General features: G+C 36.4%; 1 protein-coding gene across 5 annotated transcripts in view; it reads left to right on the top strand.

Annotated features, from left to right (window-relative positions):
• LOC148939128 (innexin shaking-B-like) overlaps positions 1–20605 on the top strand; it is a 73152-nt gene that overhangs the window by 19886 nt on the left and 32661 nt on the right. Inside the window, exon 1 of one of the 5 annotated variants that reach the window (XM_089106734.1) lies at positions 9677–9702. The exons of 1 other annotated variant lie outside the window; for it this stretch is intronic. The gene's annotated coding sequence lies outside the window, so the exon portion shown is untranslated. Of the gene's footprint in view, positions 1–9676; positions 9703–11343; positions 11396–14069; positions 14133–20605 lie in introns of those variants that run through there. 3 more of the 5 variants (XM_089106733.1, XM_089106731.1, XM_089106732.1) reach the window with 3 other exon arrangements.

Below are 20605 nucleotides of genomic sequence, written 5' to 3'. Positions count from 1 at the left end.
TTGGTGATACTTTTCGAATTAATAGAACAACTAATGTTTTTAAAAGCAGACTTACTTTTGGTTCACCGAACTTTTTAAAGTTGCAAAAATCCTAGACACTAAACCCATAACTTATCGCCTGCGGGATACCAAAGATGAAGAGATTCTCGGCGGCTTTTATGACTATGAATTGCAAAAAGTTAAAAATGCTAGTGAAATCTATCAAATTGAAAAAAATATTAAAGACACGTACTCGCAGAGGTAAGAAAAAGTTACTTGTTCGGTGGCTAAGATACAACTCTGATTTTGATTCTTGGATCGGTGTTGAACATATTGACAATAACCAGTGATCTCTATGTAAATTTCATGTCAAACGTTTGCAACTCTTTCTTCAGTGACTTGATTACGGCAAATTATTTTTGGACAGAACTCTCACCCGCCGTCGAATTTGACGGTGCATATGAAGTGGCCCTTGTCGATTGTATCCTCAAAAATACCTATGACGTTCTGAGGGAGGATCGTAAATATGATATAGAAGTTATAACATTCGATTGGACTATGAATGGGGCGGGCTTTATAAAATATGAATGGGTCGAATCACTTAAATCTAGTGACTATCCACATGTCAAATTGAAATATATTGGATATGATAACATGGGGGATTTGTGTCGAACAATCAATAGGAAAATCTCGTATCGTAACACTGGAACATTCCCTTTCAATTGTTCATTTGAACATGATAGGGTATACATTCGGTGACCTGTTGAAACTGAAACAGTTATTCTTAATAACAATTTGAGAGATGTCCTTGGCTTTAAATAGGATTGAATCCATGTGAAAAATGCTGGCGCTGTTTACGGGGTGGATCAAGTTTTTTTGCTGATTATCCATCTAGTTTTACCTGGGACTCTTGACTATTTTTCAATACATCTTTTTTGGAAACGTCGAGAGTCGGTAATTCAAATGTCCCCCTCCTACGTGTTCTTGAACGAAGAACAACTCATGAACTTGTTCATCACTATAATATAAAGCATTTTCAGTACGTTCATGTAAACAATTCATATTTGGAACTCTGTCAGTTAACACTAAGGAGTGAAAAGGATGAACTTCTATCAATAACAAAAAGCTTAGCAATGATTGCCAGTCGTTTTTGTCCCAATGTTAACGATGACAGTACAAACACCTAAAGTGATCAATAGAAGAACTCTGTTTGTTTGCCCCGATAATGACTGTTATGTTGGTGCTTTGAGTCCACGTCAAACAGGCCATTGATTGGACTACTACAAGGGGCGTACTACAATGTCTGGCTATGGTCTTGGTAGCTGGTTTGCTAGGCTATTTCGTTCTGCACTACCCCTTGCCAGAAAATATCTTGTACCTGCTGCATCAAATTTTGCTGCCTCCACACTACAGGACTGGGGGTCGGCCAAGAATTTCAAGGAGAGTGTTAAGGAAAATATTAGATATTCAGCAAGAGCCGTTAGTGAGCAATTAAAATCTTGACAAAACGGGGAGAGATTGAAAAGCATGTATTCGCATCATTCACTCATCAATCTCCACCCAGGCAGGAAGCAAATGACATCCACTAAGACTGTGAGAAATAAAACAATAAAGACCAATAAGCAGAAGAAGAAAAAGAAAAAGATGTTACATCAAAGAGGGATTTCTTTTCTTAAGATGACTTATCTCGCCCACAAAGAATCATATCCATCAATCAGTTCCTCATTGAATCTATTCAATGCTGAAAATGTTGATGTCAGTGTCAAGTATGGCTACTATGAACAATTTCACCCTCAACAACCCCTCTCGGAAAATATACACTGTCAAATATTTTCCAATGAAGACTATTTCATTGATTTGTCGTCAACATTTATTGATTTATATGTTGTGGTGAAGATAAAGTCAGATAATACAACTCCAAATGCCGGCGATGGTCTCTCCTATGAAAACTGTATTCTACACAACCTATTCAAACAAATTAATGTATTTATTAATGGAAGATTGGTGAGCACCAGCAACAATTTATCAAACTATGCTAGCTACATACAATTTAGGATAATAACGCCAAAGGCGTACACGGAGAGGAGAGGGCAAACATTGTGCTATGAATATCGAGCAGGTGTTGATACTGACGGTGCGTTTACTACTGCAGTTACCCAGGAGTATCATCTAGTTGGAAAATTAAATCATGAGATATTCAATATATCCCAATGGCTACCCCTCAATGTCAAGATTGACATAAAATTACAGGTGGCCCCATCGAACTTCAGTCTGAGAAACACACTTTCTGCAGCACCCGATACATCTATCATTGTCACATCAGCAATTCTCCAAGTCCAATAAAAACAGGTCATGAACTCTTTTACATTGGCAGTGGAAAAGCTAAGAGCCAATGGCAACAACATTAAGCTTCCTGTCCCCCATACAATCACCAATTAACGTCACATTGCTGCCGGTTCTCGTAGCTATAGTGATTCGTCATTTATCAACGGAGAAATCCCTTCAAAATTGGCTTTGGCCTTTGTGAAGAGTGGCAGTGCCGTTGGATCCTGGACTGAATCCCCCCATTATTTTAATTTTTTCGGTCTACCTAGCCATGTGTGCAAAGTGAATGGTATTCTACTGTAAACTCGATCTTTTGACAAAAATTCCTATAGAACTCTGTACGAGTTGACCATGCAATGCCTAGATGATGACTCCCAACTTTTTGAAAATGGAATAACCAATTCAATGTTTTCAAAAAATCATGGGGTTTTTGTTTTGGACTTGTTGGGCACACAAGATATGAGTATAGTACGAACAGGGAGTGTACGTTTAGATTGTACATTTGCCGATGTTCTGACGGAGAGTATCACGCTAATATCACTGAGCCAATTTAAAACCTATTGGAAAATCAAACCCGATGGCAGTGTTCTGCTAGACCTTGCACCATGAACACAAATCAAATAATCAATGCATTTAGTATGGATCTATACATGTCCCTTTACAAGTCTTATTGCTTACCTTCGGACTTTATTGAAAGAATTCGAATTGTTAGCAATACCTTAATCAATTTTAATAGCAGTGCATTGAGTTTGACTATCGGTTAGTGGCTATGCATATTTCAAACAGCAAAGAATGTAGCTTTTTTTGATCCCTTTAGCTTATTTTATAAATTCTGAATGCAATATAGTAGCAACTTTATTAAACGCAGTTTAGGAAACCAGTATGCAAAATCTATAAAGAGTAACGGATTTAATAACAAAGATATTTGGCTTTCGTACACTTCTTGTTTTTATATTCAGACGCTTTGGCTATACCTACAAACAGTTTCTCAATACCTGCTGTGACTCACCTCGATTGAACGACTTTCCGTTGGACTATATGCTTAAAAGCGCGTTTAATATTGATTTTAGTGCCCTAAGAGTAAAATGTTCTGAAGCTGTACGTGAAATTGTTTATTAATAAAAAAAAATTATATACATGATAAAACGATTTTTCTACTTTTTAGATTTCATCCACTACTAGGTATTTGTCGACAACAACTATTGCAGGTAGATTATCTGAATTCACAGTGTACTGATCCTGATGTATTGCAAAGTCAGGGTCACATTTTATGCAGTAGAGTGTTACTTCACTCTTATCATATCCCTTTGTTTATTCAATGATGCTGTTCTTATTCATCCTATAGAATTCAAGTGATTCAATATGCGTATTTGAAGTTATTTTATACACAGTGTTTTCAAGTGTCTAATCAGATTCCGTCACGGCCAAATAAAAATCAGTGGGATTATAATCAAAACAGAAAGTGTCTTCACAGCAATGACGTAGAAAGCCTGGTCTCTTGTTGTTCAAACAGTTGAATCATTGACGCGGTTCCTCCTCCCAGAAAAATCTAAAACCACGACGACACCAAACTCGTAGCAATAAACTAAAATCATCTATAGGTTTCTTTCCAATCATAAAGGTATATGTACTCTCTCACTGCTTACATTTATCAAATTAACACTTGGAAAATAGGTAACCGCTAGGATGAGAGTCACATACTTTTTCAGGACAGGAATTACAACCTTTAATTTGTACAGCATATCCTCTATGCAATTTACACGGTTTTCATAATCCACGATTTTCATTGCACTCATCAATCATTGTGCAAGTCTAACATCATGACTAGCTGCCAAGTGAGTACATACATAATGGACATTTATAGAGCATTTCGTCATTTGTTAGCACTCTTATTGACACAATGAAGCTGAGATACAACAAACAAAAAATTGCCTGAGATAGAGAGAGAGAGAGAGAGAGGAGTAAATAATGCTTGAGCACAATCTTTTTTATGAAAAAAAGTCATAAATTTCTAAAAACTAATGTTTAAAAAGCATATCCACAAAATATTTTTACCATTTCGTGATCAATATATCAATGAATTGTGTTAATGCATTTGGACTACAATGATAAAGCTTTTTAGAATGATCTAATGACGTAGAATCAGTTTTCATTATATTGACAAATAGTTCCCGACAAAACATCCTCCTTTCAATAGACAAATCTAGAAAATCATCATCTAGAACTAAAGGATTGCACGTAATAACTAGGCTCCTCATGATTCGATCTTTCATAAATCATCCAATTTTTTAGAGTTCTAACACTATCGCAGCCAGATACATACTAACCCGAATTTCTTTTTGTACTCTAAAAAATATACACTAATCTACTATGGAAAGAAAAAAATACCACTGATTTAGAAACAGTTGTATTGAACATGATTACAAAAATAATAATCACTGATGCAATTTTTTCTCATCAATATATTTCGTTATGACATCTCATACTGACCGAAGTTTATTTATATGGAGATTATTCCCTTTTACAGCAAAACATAGCTGCTCCTCCATCTTAAATTTGCTTAATGATATCACGTATCTAGCATACATAGTGTCTTATTCAAGGCATCGTCTACAACCAGCAGTTATTTCCACAGCCACAATAGGCACTCGTGCATCACTGCTGCTGTTGTCGGATCCATCGTTAATATCCAAAAGTGTAAATGCACCACTTATTTTTTCCTCTACTAATATCCTTGCAAATAAACAATTCTATTTGAAATCAGGTCTCTTACTAATATGAATTGTAAAGAAAACTATTCCTTTTATTCAAATCCCAATCACCAATCAAGTTATACTCACTCTCTTTGAAAGGGTGTAATGCCCTGTAGAATAACATTGAAATTGCTATATGTCTCGTAGAATCCAGAAGGCCATGTGAGGGAGCTTTGAATCTCTTTTGAAAAGGCATATACAAGGTCTAGAATAACATAGAAATTGATAAATGTCTCCTAGAATCCAGGAGGCCATGTGAGGAAGCTCTGGATCTCTTTTGAAAGGGCATATACATGGGCCAGAATAACAAAGAAAGTGCTAAATGTCTACTAGAATCAACAATGCCATGTGAGGGAGCTTTGAATCTCTTTGAAAAGGCATATACAAGTTCCAGAATAACATAGAAATTGCTATATGTCTCGTAGAATCCAGACGAGGCATTCTACTTGGGGCTTTCATGCTCGCGGTAAGCATCATAAGGGTGATTGATCTATTAAAAGGGTTCTTATTCAGAATTTGTTAACAATGAGAAAATGTAAGAGTGTAAAAGAATTACGACGACTAAAAGAACAACTAAGACTACATTAGAGCATATAATTTAGAAAATTAGGTTGGAAAAGTCGATGCATTAACCTGCCAATTTCTTTTTGTTAACTTTTTTTGGTTTGAACTAAGACTAGGGAGTGTATATTAGCTGTAAAATATATTTATCGCAACTGAGGAAATGTATATCTCAAATTCGAAAGAAATGAGAAGACTTTTTTTTATAAATGCTTATTACAGATTATATAATGGATTTTTTTATTGTTAATGCATCTGCAGAGAACATTTTTGCCTACGTGCGAGTTTCCGAGTAATTCAGATATGCTGCTTGTTAAATTACCTCCCCATCTCAAATCAATTCCAGCGTGCATGCCTGATTAAACCCACCAAAATTCATTTTTTATTTTGTTAGAAAAATAAACATTTTACTCGGTTATATTTTGCCGAAAAAAACTTTCTGAACTGGGTAGTTGGGTTAACTAATTTCCTCATTGGATTACATGTGATTTTTTTAGATATTGAATACTGCCTATTACAACAGGTGTGTAAGGGAGAGGTCTGTTTACTGAGTGTTCCCCCTCAAAATCACAGATTTCCCCTACATTTTCCTGTATTATTCATATAAATCGTAATATTGTATGTGTTGCAATTCTCCCCCTTTCCCAAAGAGCCCCCCTAAAATGAATTATGTGTAATTACCAATGAAGATCTAAAGTCGAACTGGCCAGCGATGACAAAAACAGAGAGAGGGAGAGATAGAGAGAGAGAGAGAAAGAAGGAAAGAAATCTCAAGAAGAAGAGAACAAACGAGACTACGGCCAATAGAAAAAAAAGACAAACTAACACGACAAGTACTGCGCCTATGTAAAGTAAGTCTTTTTAGAAGCGAAAAACAATGGCAAGTCCAAACTAACCTATAACCAACTGTAAGTAAGGAGCGACCCGGCTCAATGGTAACCGAAACTCTAGAAAACGGGTTTTTGATGCCAATAGATATATCAAAAGAATCAGATTTCAATGCTGATTTCAAATATATAACTTTCATCAAGTTTAGTGCTACCCATCAAAAGTTACGCGCCTGAGAAAATTTGGCTGATTTTCGAAAAAAGGGGGTAAGACCCTCTAAAAGTTATAGAACCTTAATGAAAATCACACCATCATATTCAGCGTATCAAAGAACCCTACTGTAGAGGTTTAAAGCAACTATAACAAAAAATGTGGATTTTTGTAATTTTTTCCTGAATAAATATCAGGGATGGATTTTTATTTGTTTGTTTTTTTGTTTTTTTTTTTTTTTTTTTTTCCCCAGGGGTGATTATATCGACCCAGTGGTCATAAAATATCGTGGGGGGGCTCATTGGAACGAAAATTAAAATTTCTAGTGCCCTATTTAAGTGACTAAAAAAATGGAGGGCAAATAGGCCCCCTCCCACACTTATTTTTTTACCAAAGTCACCTGATCAAAATTTTGAGATAGCCATTTTGTTCAGCATGGTCGAAAATATGATAAATATGTCTTTTGGGATGACTTAATCCCCCGAAGTACCCAGAGGGAGGGCTAAAAGATATGAACTTTACCCACTGTTAACATATAGTATTGGTTATTCGGAAGTATACAGAAGTTTTCAGGAGGTTTTTTTTCTGCTAGTGGGTGGGATGGGTGGGTCGGGGGTTATGTTGGATGCTCTGTTCATGAAGGAAGTTTTCATGGGGGAAGGGAAATCGCCATGAAGGGGGCGCCGGACTTGCCAGCATTATTTATTGGTTATTGGGAAGTATACAACCATTTTCAGGAAGGATTTTTTCTGGAGGGGGGCTAGAGGAGGGAGTTACTCTGGAGAATATTTCCGTGGAGGATGTTTCTTTGGGGTAAGGGACATTTCTATGAAGGGGGCGCCGGATTTCCAAGCATTATTTAAAAAACGATCAGAAATTAAATAAAAAAAAACCAAGTTTTTTCAACTGAAATGTAAGAAGGAATATTAGAACTTAAAACGAACAGAAATTATAACGTATGTGAGGGGGTTCTCCTCCAAGTCAATACCTCGCTCTTTAAGCTACAGTTTTTTTTAGTGCTTTCAAAAGAGCTATCTATTCTAATTAAACGGCCTTTGTGATTCAGGGGTTTGTGAATCAAAATTTGTTTTAACTTTTAACGTAAAGAGCTTGGTATTGACTTAGGGGAGAACCCCCTCATATACATAATAAAATATACGTAATAAAAAAAAACAATAAAAAAAACAAGCGATACGGCTCAATAGTAATCGAAACTTTTAAAAACGGAATTTTGATGTCAATAAATGTATCAAAAGAATGTGTTTATAATGCTGATTCTAAATATATAAATTTTATTAAGTTTAGTATTACTCATCAAAGGCAACAAGCCTGAGGAAATTTACTCGATTTTTTAAAGAGGGGGAAACATCCCCTACAAGTGGAAGAATTTTAATGAAAATCACAACGTCAGATTCAGCGTATCAGAAAACCCTATTACATAGGTTTCAAGCTCATATCTGCAAAAATCTGCAACTTTGAATTTTTGCCAGAAGAAAAATATACGAATATAGAAGTTAGTTACTTAATTTAATTTTTAAAGAAATACATTTATCAAAAGAAAATTAAAATTTTTATGAAAATAAAAGCTTCATTAACTAAAAAACGATCAGAAATTAAATAAAAAAAAACAAGTTTTTTAAACTGAAAGTAAGGAGCGACATTAAAACTTAAAACGAACAGAAATTATTCCGTACATGAAAGGGGCTGTCCCTCCTCAACGCCTCGCTCTTTATTCCGTATATGAAAGGGGCTGTCCCCTCCTCAACGCCTCGCTCTTTACGCTAAAGTTTTTTATTGTTTAAAAAAAAAAATTGTGAGACAGTCAAACTTTAGCGTAAAGAGCGAGGCGTTGAGGAGGGGACAGCCCCTTTCATATACGGAATAAAGAGCGAGGCGTTGAGGAGGGGACAGCCCCTTTCATGTACGGAATAATTTCTGTTCGTTTTAAGTTTTAATGTCGCTCCTTACTTTCAGTTTAAAAAACTTGTTTTTTTTATTTAATTGCTTTTAGCGTTGAAGACGCTTTGCTTTATATAGGCGAAAAATCCACGTATTTTAGTTCGTCTTTTTCTTGTTGGTCGTAGTCCCGTTTATTTTCTTCATCTTAAGATTTCTTTCTCTCTTTATTTTTGTGTAATTACCTTATCCAATATGCCCCTTTCTTTATTAATTTTTTTTTTTTAATTAAGCTTCCATTAACTGAAATTAGGATGATAACATTACAGCCTACCCCATAGGTCACCTTGTTATCTTTCAGTGATTGTTACCTCGATTATAATCAAAGATTACTATTCACCTGTCGTAAGAATAATTACTGTCATTATGATAATTAACTTGAATAACTAAGTCAGTCTTTCCCCCCCCCAGTTTTCAATACGGGTAAGTGGAAGTAGGTGATGGTGGGTGGAAGTCTAAGATGACATTTGGATGGCCATACGCTAGGTACAGAATCTGAGTTTGACATTTGTTCTTAATGTTACTAAAATGTTACCACTTGGTGTACATCTTGGATTGCCACTCGATCTGCCAAGATCTGTATTTATATACCACGCGTCGCATAATTCTCTCAGCGTGTGACACATTGCTACCCTGCGTGGCGCACACTTCTTGGTGCACCAATTTTCTTAAGTAGGTAATTCCTTGGGGCTCAGTTTTGGAAATCACGCACACCAGGTGGTTTCTGCCAAAGTGGTTTCTGGTGTAAACCACCTGGTTTACACCAGGTGGTGTAAGCTATTTTAAACGTAATAAAAAATTGTGTAAAGCGTGACGGAAACTGTACCAAGCTTGGCGCAACTGTGAGGCACACGTGAAGTTTTAAGATGTACACCGGGTGGCGGAAACTTGGGGCCCCTTAACAATTATTCGGTTTTGCCAACATATTTAGAGTGAAATATTATATGAAAAACTATTAAAAAGGAAAACGGTGATGGCAGACATGAGAATGCTTACGTCCTGTCCAACTGATATGCAAGAGAAATCTGAATCCCCTCTCATTTAGATTTTGCAAGTGATGCGGATAGAGACTGGGTTTTGCAAATTTGAGGTATAATTTTTTCTTATTAACATAGTTTAGTCTTAATGTCCATCTATATGGATTTAAAAATAATAAATCATGGATAGACAATATTTATAACTTGACAGCAGTGGCGGATCCGGTGGGGGCGCGCGCCCCCCTAACGGTGTCTAAAGTAGTGTAATTTACTTACGCAAGTTTGCGTTAAATAAACTTGCTATTACCGCAAGTTTATCGGATTAACCTATTTTGCTCCCCCCCCCACAAAAAAATCCTGGATCCCCCTTCTTGACAGTGACAAAAAGTTGAACCAACGTGAAAAAGAGAGACTATGTTCCTATCGTTCCATGTTAAATATGTACTTTGATTCCATTGATTGATTTTTATGACGTATTTATGCAACCCAATCATATCATTGCTTAAGTCGCCAAGGACAAATACAAGCTGATTTTTTGAGTAGCTTAAGTAAAACCTTACAGAGCCATATGTATTTTACAAAATTAGGAAAATTCGGGAATATAATTTGTAATCAAAAACATTTCAATGTACAGTTATGAAGTTTTTGATGGTAGTGGATGCTGAATTTAAAAATAAGAAACGTGGAAGAATAATGAGTAAAAAATATTTGCCACCAAACAGCTAAAGAAGATGCAGCTTTCCTTTGAAGATGTAATTATCTTTTGGAATCAACTGATGCTTAATTTTTGCGGACGAAAGCGTTGCCAAGTTCAGTTAATTCACTAGTTTTGTTAATTCACTTTCACGGTTCAACGTTGTAACACTGACGGCACAATGGTACTACCATAATAATTTCACGTCTTTGAAACAACCCAAAGCGACAATCTTCAAAAATTGCAGGTTCCTTTAATTAATAGGCCTAAGCGAATAAAACATACTTTTATTTTGATGTCCAACGCAAGACCGTATCCAAAGATTAGGAGGGGGTTAGGGGTTTAAAACCTCCCTCCCCAGAAATTTTCGTCCCACACGTAAAAACGTAGCACAAATACATATAAAAATTTTTTCATGCATTTTGTAAAGTTTTTCGGTTTTACAACTTTATTATTTAAAACAATAAAAAACCTTTAGCGTACAGAGCGAGGCGTTGAGGAGGGGACAGCCCCTTTCATATACGGAATAGTTTCTGTTCGTTTAAAGTTTTTATGTCGCTCCTTACTTTCAGTTTAAAAAAAACGGAATAAATTAAGGCAGACATAAAACAAAAAATTGGAATTATGGAACCCATGAGAAAGAAGCAAAAAATTGGTCACTTTTTTTAAACGGACTGAAACCGTAAGTTAACCATCTAACGTAGTGCAGTCCAGGTTTGCCTATGAGGGGCTATGGAGGCATTTAACCCCCCCCCCTCCGCTAGATTTGGAAAAATATACTTTTTGGTATGTTTCGTTCAAAAATCAAAAAAGTGACATTCCCCTCACTATATATTTTTAAATAACTACTTTTTTATCTTTATGTTAAAAAAATCTAGAAAAATTAGCTCCTCCCTTTATTTTAGTGAATTGGTGCCACTGGTGCAGCATTTATGGAGCGGTTACCTACGCAGATAAATGCTCCATTCTTAAAAAACAGAAAATTTGCGATGGTGAAACATCTCTAACGTACTTGTCTTGTCAGTTGATTTTGTCTCAGTTGGGCATAAGTAATCAGTTGATTTGGTCTTAGTTGTTAGGGATAGAACCCGAATTTTGGTTGTTTGTAAACGGTAAGGAGTTTCCAGGCGTCATAACGGCTTTCAAAGTTTTTAATGGACAAGCTATTTGAATTTTCTGTTAGACAAGTCTTGGATTACTGGTCAGGTTGAATGATTTGGGTTTTCATTAATAACGTCCAAAATACTGGTTAAAACTGGCAACCATTTACTCAAAAGATAGATAAGATCGGGGTTGACAATTGAGGAAGGTATTTGCCCCCTCTAGATTTTGAAAAGTACCCTTTTTGGTATTTTAGTTGAAAAAAATTGCCCCTCCCCCCAGATTTCAAAGGCATATTTTTGTGTCTTTAGTATATAAATTCTTGCCTCTCCTCCCGACATTTTTGTGAACTGGTGAACAGGATGTGATGTGGAATCTAATTTTTTCATATGTCTCCCCTTTTCAAAGGTGGAGGCTTTTTTCAAAAAGTTTAATTTTCTTCTCAGTGCAGGGTTTCCACTCAGGCCCAATATCAAAGCCCAGCACTTTAAAGCTGATCAGAAACAAAAGTCCACGGTTTTCACGATTTCCCTATAATTTGTGTTAAGTACGTCCGTTATTGCCTGGGTCAGTCCATAGAGAAACAACACTCGTTTTCTTTTTGAAAGAATCAAGTTTTTTTAGTGAATGATTTCCTTTGGACTGAGCCGGGGGCAGGGATATACACTGGAATGCTGTGGGACCCGGCCCCGGAATACCAGTTTTTCCAATTTTTTGGGCGCCTTTAATTCGAACTATCAAACAAGTTTTTTATTGTTAGACTCCCCCCGAAAAGAATTCCCACGTACCTACCTGTAAGGGGCCCCCAGGAATTTTCAACTTTTGTCAAATTAATTTGGAAGTTCTCTGTAATGCTGGAATAATTTGCTAATGGGCCCTTTGTCTTTGAGACTGTCAGTCGACGTCAAGCCTCACAAAACGATTTTAATGGCATTGAATCTCTTAATTACACCTTATCCAGGGGCTAGCTCCAAGATTTTATTGGGGGGGGGGGGTGAGAAGGGGTCCATATACAGATAGTTAAGTGGCATGGACTATAAAATAATTTTTCTCCTAATTATTTGGGCAACTGCCCCGCCCCAGATTTGAGCCAAATCTGTTTTTTTCTAAGTTAAAAACTACGTAATGGAATATTCCTATAAAGTAGATTTTAGTGCCGCCACACAAGCAAAGAAGCAGACGCGGCATGAAATAAACAACATTACAAATTTGGACGTCCGTAAAACATTTTCTAGGATGGATAGGAAGGGGCAAGCGCGTAAAATTATCAAGGGACGATGATTAACAAAAAAATTGCGTCAGAAAAGTGTCATACTCTTTCAGGATATGACATCTTTTTACCTTTTGTGCTTTATTTTTGTTTTGGGGAACTCAGAGGGAGTAGCTCACCTGTCTGACCCTCCCCTACATTTTCGGTAACTGTGCCCAGCTAAGCAATCTGCCTAAGTCGTAACTGCGAGATTCCACGGCATAAGGTAGCTGCCAGATCTTGGAGAATCAAAAATTCACAAACAGCAAGGCCGTACCCAGGATTTTTTTTCGGGGGGGGGGGGGTTTACTCAAAGATTTTTTTCGGGGGTGGCTTTATACAAAAAAACGCATTCAAAATTTGTTTATATCCATTTTTGTTACGTTTTTACGAGTCAAACAAACATTTCGGAGGGGGGTCAAACCCCCTAACCCCTTCCCCTGGATAAGGCCTTGACAAACAGCGTTATTTTATCGCTCAGAAAAAAATGATATTATTCTGGGGAAACCCATTTTTCCAAAGAGTATCCTCCATGAGGCTACATACGTTCCCTTTCCTGAATTTTATTTTTGCAGACTCCCTTCCCAAAGTTATACAGTGCTCTATGTATTATGCTTCCGAAGGAAAAGGTCTAGGTCGTTCAAACTCTCTCCATGACCATCCCACTGTTCCCAAAATTTAGAGAAATCATTTCTCTGTTACAATTTGCTATTTACTTTTTTGTGCTTATATATTTGACTTAGGCATGCTCAAAAACAGAGGCCCCCTGAAATACTTGATTGTTCTATTAATTTTTTTGTTCTATTAACTTCGGTACTTGTCAAGAATCCGATAAACACGCGAGAAGTGGAGTTTCGTTAATGTTAATGAAATAAAACAAAATAGGATGAAAATATAATGGTTCGGAAACAAATTTCGGCTAAATATTTGCACATTAGGGAGGGGAGGGGTGGAAGTAAAGCACAGCATATATTAAATATGTAACCTAACCTAGGTACCTTTTTTTTGCCCCTTCAACCCCAAGCAATTAAAGTTTAAACATTTGTTACGGAGTGAGCAATACCTCAAAGCCAGAGAAAACCTGTTTTTCATAAAGCATCTTTGAGTTTTCGATGCGGGCTTTCTCGCGTGTTTATCGGATTCTTGACAAGTACCTTTACTTCTTTTGACAATCCTTTCGCGGGACATTTCCAGTGAACGTGCCTCTGATTCCCCCGAAAAATAGACCTTACTCCGCCACTGTCTCTAAATTCATGCCTAATTCAAACGGTACATCTTTTTGGCTTTTAGCCGAGACTGGAATGTTTTCCACCTGGCTTGTTTGCACTTCGGCGAGGAGAGGCGGGCTGAACCGGGTGGGTGAACTAGGTCGGACATTTCCTTTGTGAGGGGGTTGAATCAGATAATAAACTAGTTTTTAAATGGTACTCGGTCTTGTTGGATAAGGTAGTTTTGTGTGAATTTTTAAAATATTCGAAGGTTGTTTAGCAGAAAAAGTGGTATTTGGTGGATATATTTTAAGTGAAAACTACAGGATTCACTAATTAGTGGGATAGCTAAGAAATAGACATACCTTTAGAATCAAAAATTTCACATTGAATTCAAACAAAACATTCGTTTCCTTCGCAGATTTACTTTGCCCCCTCCTAACAGTAAATAAGGGTTTATCGGAAGAATCGAAATTGTATTGCATATACACAATTCAGGGTATATTTTTATTATGAGGGGGGGGGGGGTAAATTTGCGACTGAAATGAATGTTATGTTTGGATTCAGGATGTTTTTCTGATTCTAAAAGAAATGTATGTATATTTTTGAGATATCTCAGTATTCAATGAATTGAAAGATTTAAAGTTTGTGCTGATATGAAACAGGGGCGCTAATTCATGAAAATATGGGGGTTTATGGATTTTCAAAATCTAGGGGGGGGGCAAATTTGTTTTCTCTCCGATTTTTTCAATGAAACTACAAATTTACCATAAAAACACCAAAAAAAGTACTTCACAAAATCTGGAAGAGAATGGGGAAAAAACTCTTGGGGATATTGCCTCCTTCCGAATTGCTGCTCCTAATCTGAAAAGGGTAAACGTTATTTTGGGGCATGGGGATGATTCAGAAAATAAGCAAGAGAATGAGAATGTATAGACTGAGCCAAGCGTTGAAATTAGGACTGTAAACACTTGCTCGTGTGCAGACATGGGAGAGGTCTAGATAACCATCTCCCCCCAATTCACTCGAAATCGTAATATTTTAACTGATTTTCTTATAAATTTGTTTATTCTTACTATAATTCGTCTTATTTTTTATCTTTGTAAAAGTCGCATCCACTGAAGTGGTTTCATTGGGGGGGGGGGGGGCTAAGTCCCCTTCCTCTAAATGCTTTTGCCCCAGAAAAAGGTACTTATCTAGAAAACGGGCAACATGGGAGAAGTGAAGTTTGGTAACTGCTAATGAAATAAAACAAAGTATGATAAAAATATAATTGTTTAGAAACAAATTTGAGCTATATATTTGCGCATTAGGAGGGGAGGGATAAAGAATAGCATATATTAAATACGTAACCTACTCTAGGTACCTTTTTTGCCCCTTTAACCCCAAAAAACTAAAGGTTAAATATTTTTCACAGAGTGAAAGATGCCTCACTAGGTAGCGGAAACTTGTTTTTCAATAGGATCTGAGATTCTATAAGGGTTGTTCCTGCGTGTTGCCCGGCTACTAAATAAGCACACAGAAAAATTTTCTTATTTTTTTGTGTTTTCATTAAAAAATTTGGAACCTGACAAATTTGCCCCTCCTCATAAATATTGAAAATTACATCCTCCATAAATTTGTTGTGAATTGACATGTCCTAAAATGTGACCCCAACGAACAAAAATACCAAGTATACGCACAGTACAACAGATTGGGCTAGGATCTGGTATAAACGCATACTTGTTGTCGGGGTGGGGTTGGAGAAGGATATTTGAAAAAAAAGACGCAAGAGGAAGGGAAATTGTAGAAAAGGAAAAATAGCAGGAAACTACAAATTTTTTAAAATCTACAGATTTAACTAATAATTTCGTTTATTTATCGGATTTCACAGCCCCCCCCCCCCGCGCTCGAAAATATTTACGGGCCAGATGCAGATTTTCTGTCTACTACAGGAACAGACTTTCGCATGAAGGGTTTCAGCCCATCTGAAGGGTTCATCCCCTCGCATGAAGGGTTCATCCCCACCGATGAAGCCTGCCCCTCACGGTGAGAATCACGGCTCTAGAGGCGGGACACTTCCCTTTAGATATGTACGAGGATGAAGGAAGGGAGGAAAAAAAAATTAGCTTCGGAGAGGAGTGAGTTGCGACTCAGTGTTTTCATTGAAGCAATGGTACTTATTTAGCAGCCGGTCAACAAGCGAGAAGTGAAGTTTGGTTACTACTAATCACATAAAACGAAGTATGATAAAAATATAATAGTTTAGGAACAAATTCGGCCTATATATTTGCACATTAGGGGTTGGGAGGTGAGGGTAAAGCATAGCATATATTAAATACGTAACCTAATCTAGGTACCTTTTTTTGCCCCTTTAAGACCAAAAAACTAAAGTTTAAATATTTTTTTCAGAGTGAGCAATACCTCATTAGGCAGCGGAAACCTGCTTTTCAATAAGATTTTTGAGATTCTATATGCGGTTCATCTCGCGGGTTGCCCGGCTACTAAATAAGTACCCAAGCAATTCTATTTAGCTTCTGTGGTACTCAATCACAATAGCAACTACTGTGTATGTAGATATTGTGGTACTTGTTAATTATAGCGACCACACCCAAGAAGTGAAGTAAGAGAACGATTCGGTACCTATGTACTTAACCTAACCCAACCTAGGTACCTTTTTACCCCCGAAACCCCACAAAAAAATCGTTTAAATATTGTAAACGCAATGACAAACCACGGTTTCAATCCAATGCTCTATTAAAAGAAACCCGTTTGACTAGTTTCTTAAACATCTTTCCTATGATAGATAGATAGATAGATCGTGTATTTCAAAAAGCCCAAGAGCCATATACACACAAAAAATATGAAAATAGAAAAATTACAACAGAGCAAATTACAAACACACATTAACATGAATACATAAAGAAAAATACCTTCTGGTAAAATACAAAAAAAAAAAAAAAAAAAAAAAAAAAAAAAAAAAAAAAAAACTTTAATTCCATATAATTAATAATAATTAATTGTAAAAACATTTCCCTCTTTTTAATCCCTTCTCTATGTACGCACCAATACGAAATATTGTGGTTGGATTACTACTTTGTAAGATATTTGGAAGCAGCAAAACAATCCCATGTAAGTAATTTTCCCTTAAATCAGAGAGCACCGGGCACTTTCGGAGAAAATGGTCCAAATCTTCGTCCTCATCCCTACAAAGAGGACACACATACCGACCATCAGGATGTACTATCCCTCTGTCGAACAACATTTGTCTACTCTGGATTGGAAGGCAATTCGCCCTAAGCTGAATCCATCGACATAAAATCATAGCCGGTAAATTGAATTTAAAATAAATTTCCTCTCCAAAACTAGGTTTAACCTGATTATAATGATTCAATGATAAATCGTACCTGGCTTACTAAATTTGTTGATAGATCAGGGGAACCAAGACCGTCATTCCATAAGTAAGCCATTCCCACACTTTCCAGTAATGACCTAATTTGGGATGGCCACGACCTTTTCGAATCATAGCTCAACATCTGATAATAAGCAGCACTTACTAGTCTGTCTTCATTACACCTAATGATATTCAACCAAAATCTAAGCATCAAAATAGACCTACGTAGTTTTAACGAAAACAGGCCCATATCACCTTTCAGAACCTGTGAATGAGTTGTCTGATGTAATCCAAATAGTCTTTTATAATGCTGGAGCTGGAGGGACTCCAACTTGTGTGCCGCTTCTCCGCCCCAAATCTCCGCTCCATACTCTAATACTGGCAAAATTTTTGTATTAAATATTCTTTTGTGCATTTTTAGGTTTTTAATTCCCATTATCGTCAGATTTCTAAAAATTGCAGACATGACCACTTTACCTCTATTAATTAATTCATCAACATGACTCTTTAAACTTCCATTTTCCGATAAAACAAATCCTAAATATTTTATTCTTTTACTTGCTTTAAGTTCCTCATTATTAAATTTAAATTTATAATTATCTTCGCCACTTGTTTTCCTTTTTTTAAAAATAACAACTTCACTCTTTTCAACATTCAGCCTTAGTTTTTTCATCTGCAAATAATCATCTATAATACTCAAAAGCGTCTGCAGATCTTGCGGTGTGCTAGCCACAAAGGCAATATCATCTGCAAATAGTAGTAGTGATAGTTTATGGGTCCCTAGACTAACATTCGGAGCCCATCTATTCTCTAGATAATCAACAACATCATTTATAAAAATGTTAAACAATTTAGGAGAAAGAGTGCTGCCTTGTTTTACACCCATCTTAATATTAAAAAACCTAGAAAACCTGTTACCAACTAGCACGATTCCACTCACACAAATATACATACTCACTATCAACCTCACAAACAAATAAGGGAGGCCAATTCTAACCAGGGCATCCTTTAATAGCTCTCTGTCGACACTGTCGAACGCCTTGTGGAGGTCCAGAAATCCCACATAAAGACAAGTTTTTCCCTTTCCATATTTATCAATTAATGCCCTTAAAATAAATATTGTATCTACCGTCCCGTACCCTGTTCTGAAACCTCCTTGTTCTTCATGTATTACATTATTTTTATATAACCATTTATAAAGCCTTGTATCTAGTATTTTCTCCATTATCTTACTTAAAGCAGGGACTAGCGCTATTAAACGATAATTTATGTGCAACTTAGGGTTACCTCTCTTAAAAAGCGGCATAAGCAATGATCTCTTCCACTCATTTGGCCATTGTCCTGAAGTTAGCACCTTATTACAAAGAAAAACAATTATCGACATAAAAATTTAAAGGAAATTCTTAAATAACTTTATTGGTACACCATCGACCCCCGCAGCCGAACCTCCTTTTAAATTCTTGAATATAAACTTAACCTCATCATTACTCACTTCCTCTACTAAATCATAATAATGTTCCTTCATGGGATAAACAACCATCTCTGTGGTATGTGTTACCTCTTGTAATTCTGCGCAATCACCTTCCATGCTTTCTAGGTAATCCGGCCATGAGTTGGCGTCTGGAGCCACCTGTGTCTTTCCTTTTTCATTTCCAATATCATTCCTTATATAACCCCAAAATTTCTTAAAATCTTTATTTCTGAAATAATTTGCAATATCCAGTTTCTTCTTAATCTCAAACTCTTTTTTTTCCTTTTAATTAACCTTTTGTAATCTCTTCTTTTATCTTTATATTCGGCTAATCTTAAACTTTGCTAATCAGGTTTATCACAATCTTTTAAAAGATTCAATAAGTATCTGACCTTTTCTTTCATTAACTTACAGTCCAAATGAAAATATCGCTCGTTTTTAATTTCATTTTTATTCAGATTACACGATACTGCACAACTGCAAATTATTTCATTTAACTTCATAATTATACCATGTATATCTTTTCCATCTTCTTCTAACGCTTTCAACTTATTTGTTACATGCAACTTCATAAGCTCCCTTTTAAATGTTTCAAAATCATTATCATTTAAATCATATCTAATTCTTTTTCCTAAGCCCTCTAATCTAAGCTCCCCATTAGATAAATTTCTAACTCGAGGAACGACATCCTGAAGCTTCCCAGTGTTCAGCTCAAGCTTAATAGCTCTATGATCGGATCCAACTAAATCTAGTACATCAATACCAATCGAGTCAGGTACAAATTTCGTATTAATCAGCACATAATCTACAACACTTGGAGTTGGGCCCAAAAGGCAAGTGAACTCGCCCAAACCCTTATCATTTCCAAACCTTCCATTTGCAATGATCAGACCATGTTCCCCGCAAAGCGCCAGGAGCTTTCTTCCCCAAACATTTATTTTTCTTTTTTCATCCTTATTACTTCGCGGTAGTCTACAACAAATTGGGACCAAATCCCCTAAATCTGGGATTAATACATCTGGAACCTCAACCTCCACGCCGGTATAAGCATTGAAATCCCCCATCAAAACGCACTCAAAATCACTATAACTTTCTTGTATTAGCGACAGTTCATCATCTAAAATTTCCCAAGTATTTTCTCGACTAAACGAACTATTTTGTAGAGGGATATATACAACGCCCAAAATTAATCTCTTCTCATGTTTAAAACAAATGCGTAGCCAAAGTAAATTTTCAGATCTACTATTAACTCTTTCATAACCATCAATAGCTGATGATTTAATCAAAACCAAAATACCACTATAATGTCTATTATTTTTTGCTGGTTTACGCACAACCTGTTCAACCAAATACCCTGGGAGAGGTGATATAGGAGAATGATCGTTCCATGTTTCAATAAACGAAATCACATCAAACGAAAGTAATTCATCATATAAATAAGGTAGCTTATCACGTAGTCCTATCAATACCTTATAAGCTACCTGATAAGCTACCTTATAAGGTAGCTTATCACATATATAATATGGCGCGTGTGTTACAGATAGTACATAAGTGCCAACAATTCTTACTTCATAATATGAAGAATAATTATAGTCAACACATTTTGCATGCAGACCCGCTATGCTTTACCCCCAAACCCCCTCCCCTAATGTGCAAATACATAGCCTAAATTACATATTTTCCATCTTTTCTCCCAATGCGGCTCTCTAGCTTCAACCCGTGTGCCTGTAAATTGAATCGCTGTGACGAAACAAGCACTGAAAAAACAAGTGAAGAGTGGCAAAATGCATTTAAACTATGTAATTGGGGCTATATATTTGCACATAAGGGGGTTGGGGGTAAAGTATAGCGAGGCTGCCTGCAAAATCTGCTAGCGACAATTATTGTGCATACTATGAAGTAAGAATTGTTTTCTAACTT

The sequence above is a fragment of the Artemia sp. Qi Xiang Cuo genome, chromosome 21 (assembly GCF_049724085.1).
Source record: "Artemia sp. Qi Xiang Cuo chromosome 21, ASM4972408v1, whole genome shotgun sequence".
In the NCBI taxonomy this organism is placed as follows: domain Eukaryota; kingdom Metazoa; phylum Arthropoda; class Branchiopoda; order Anostraca; family Artemiidae; genus Artemia; species Artemia sp. Qi Xiang Cuo.
This window is presented reverse-complemented; position numbering and strand designations above follow the sequence as displayed.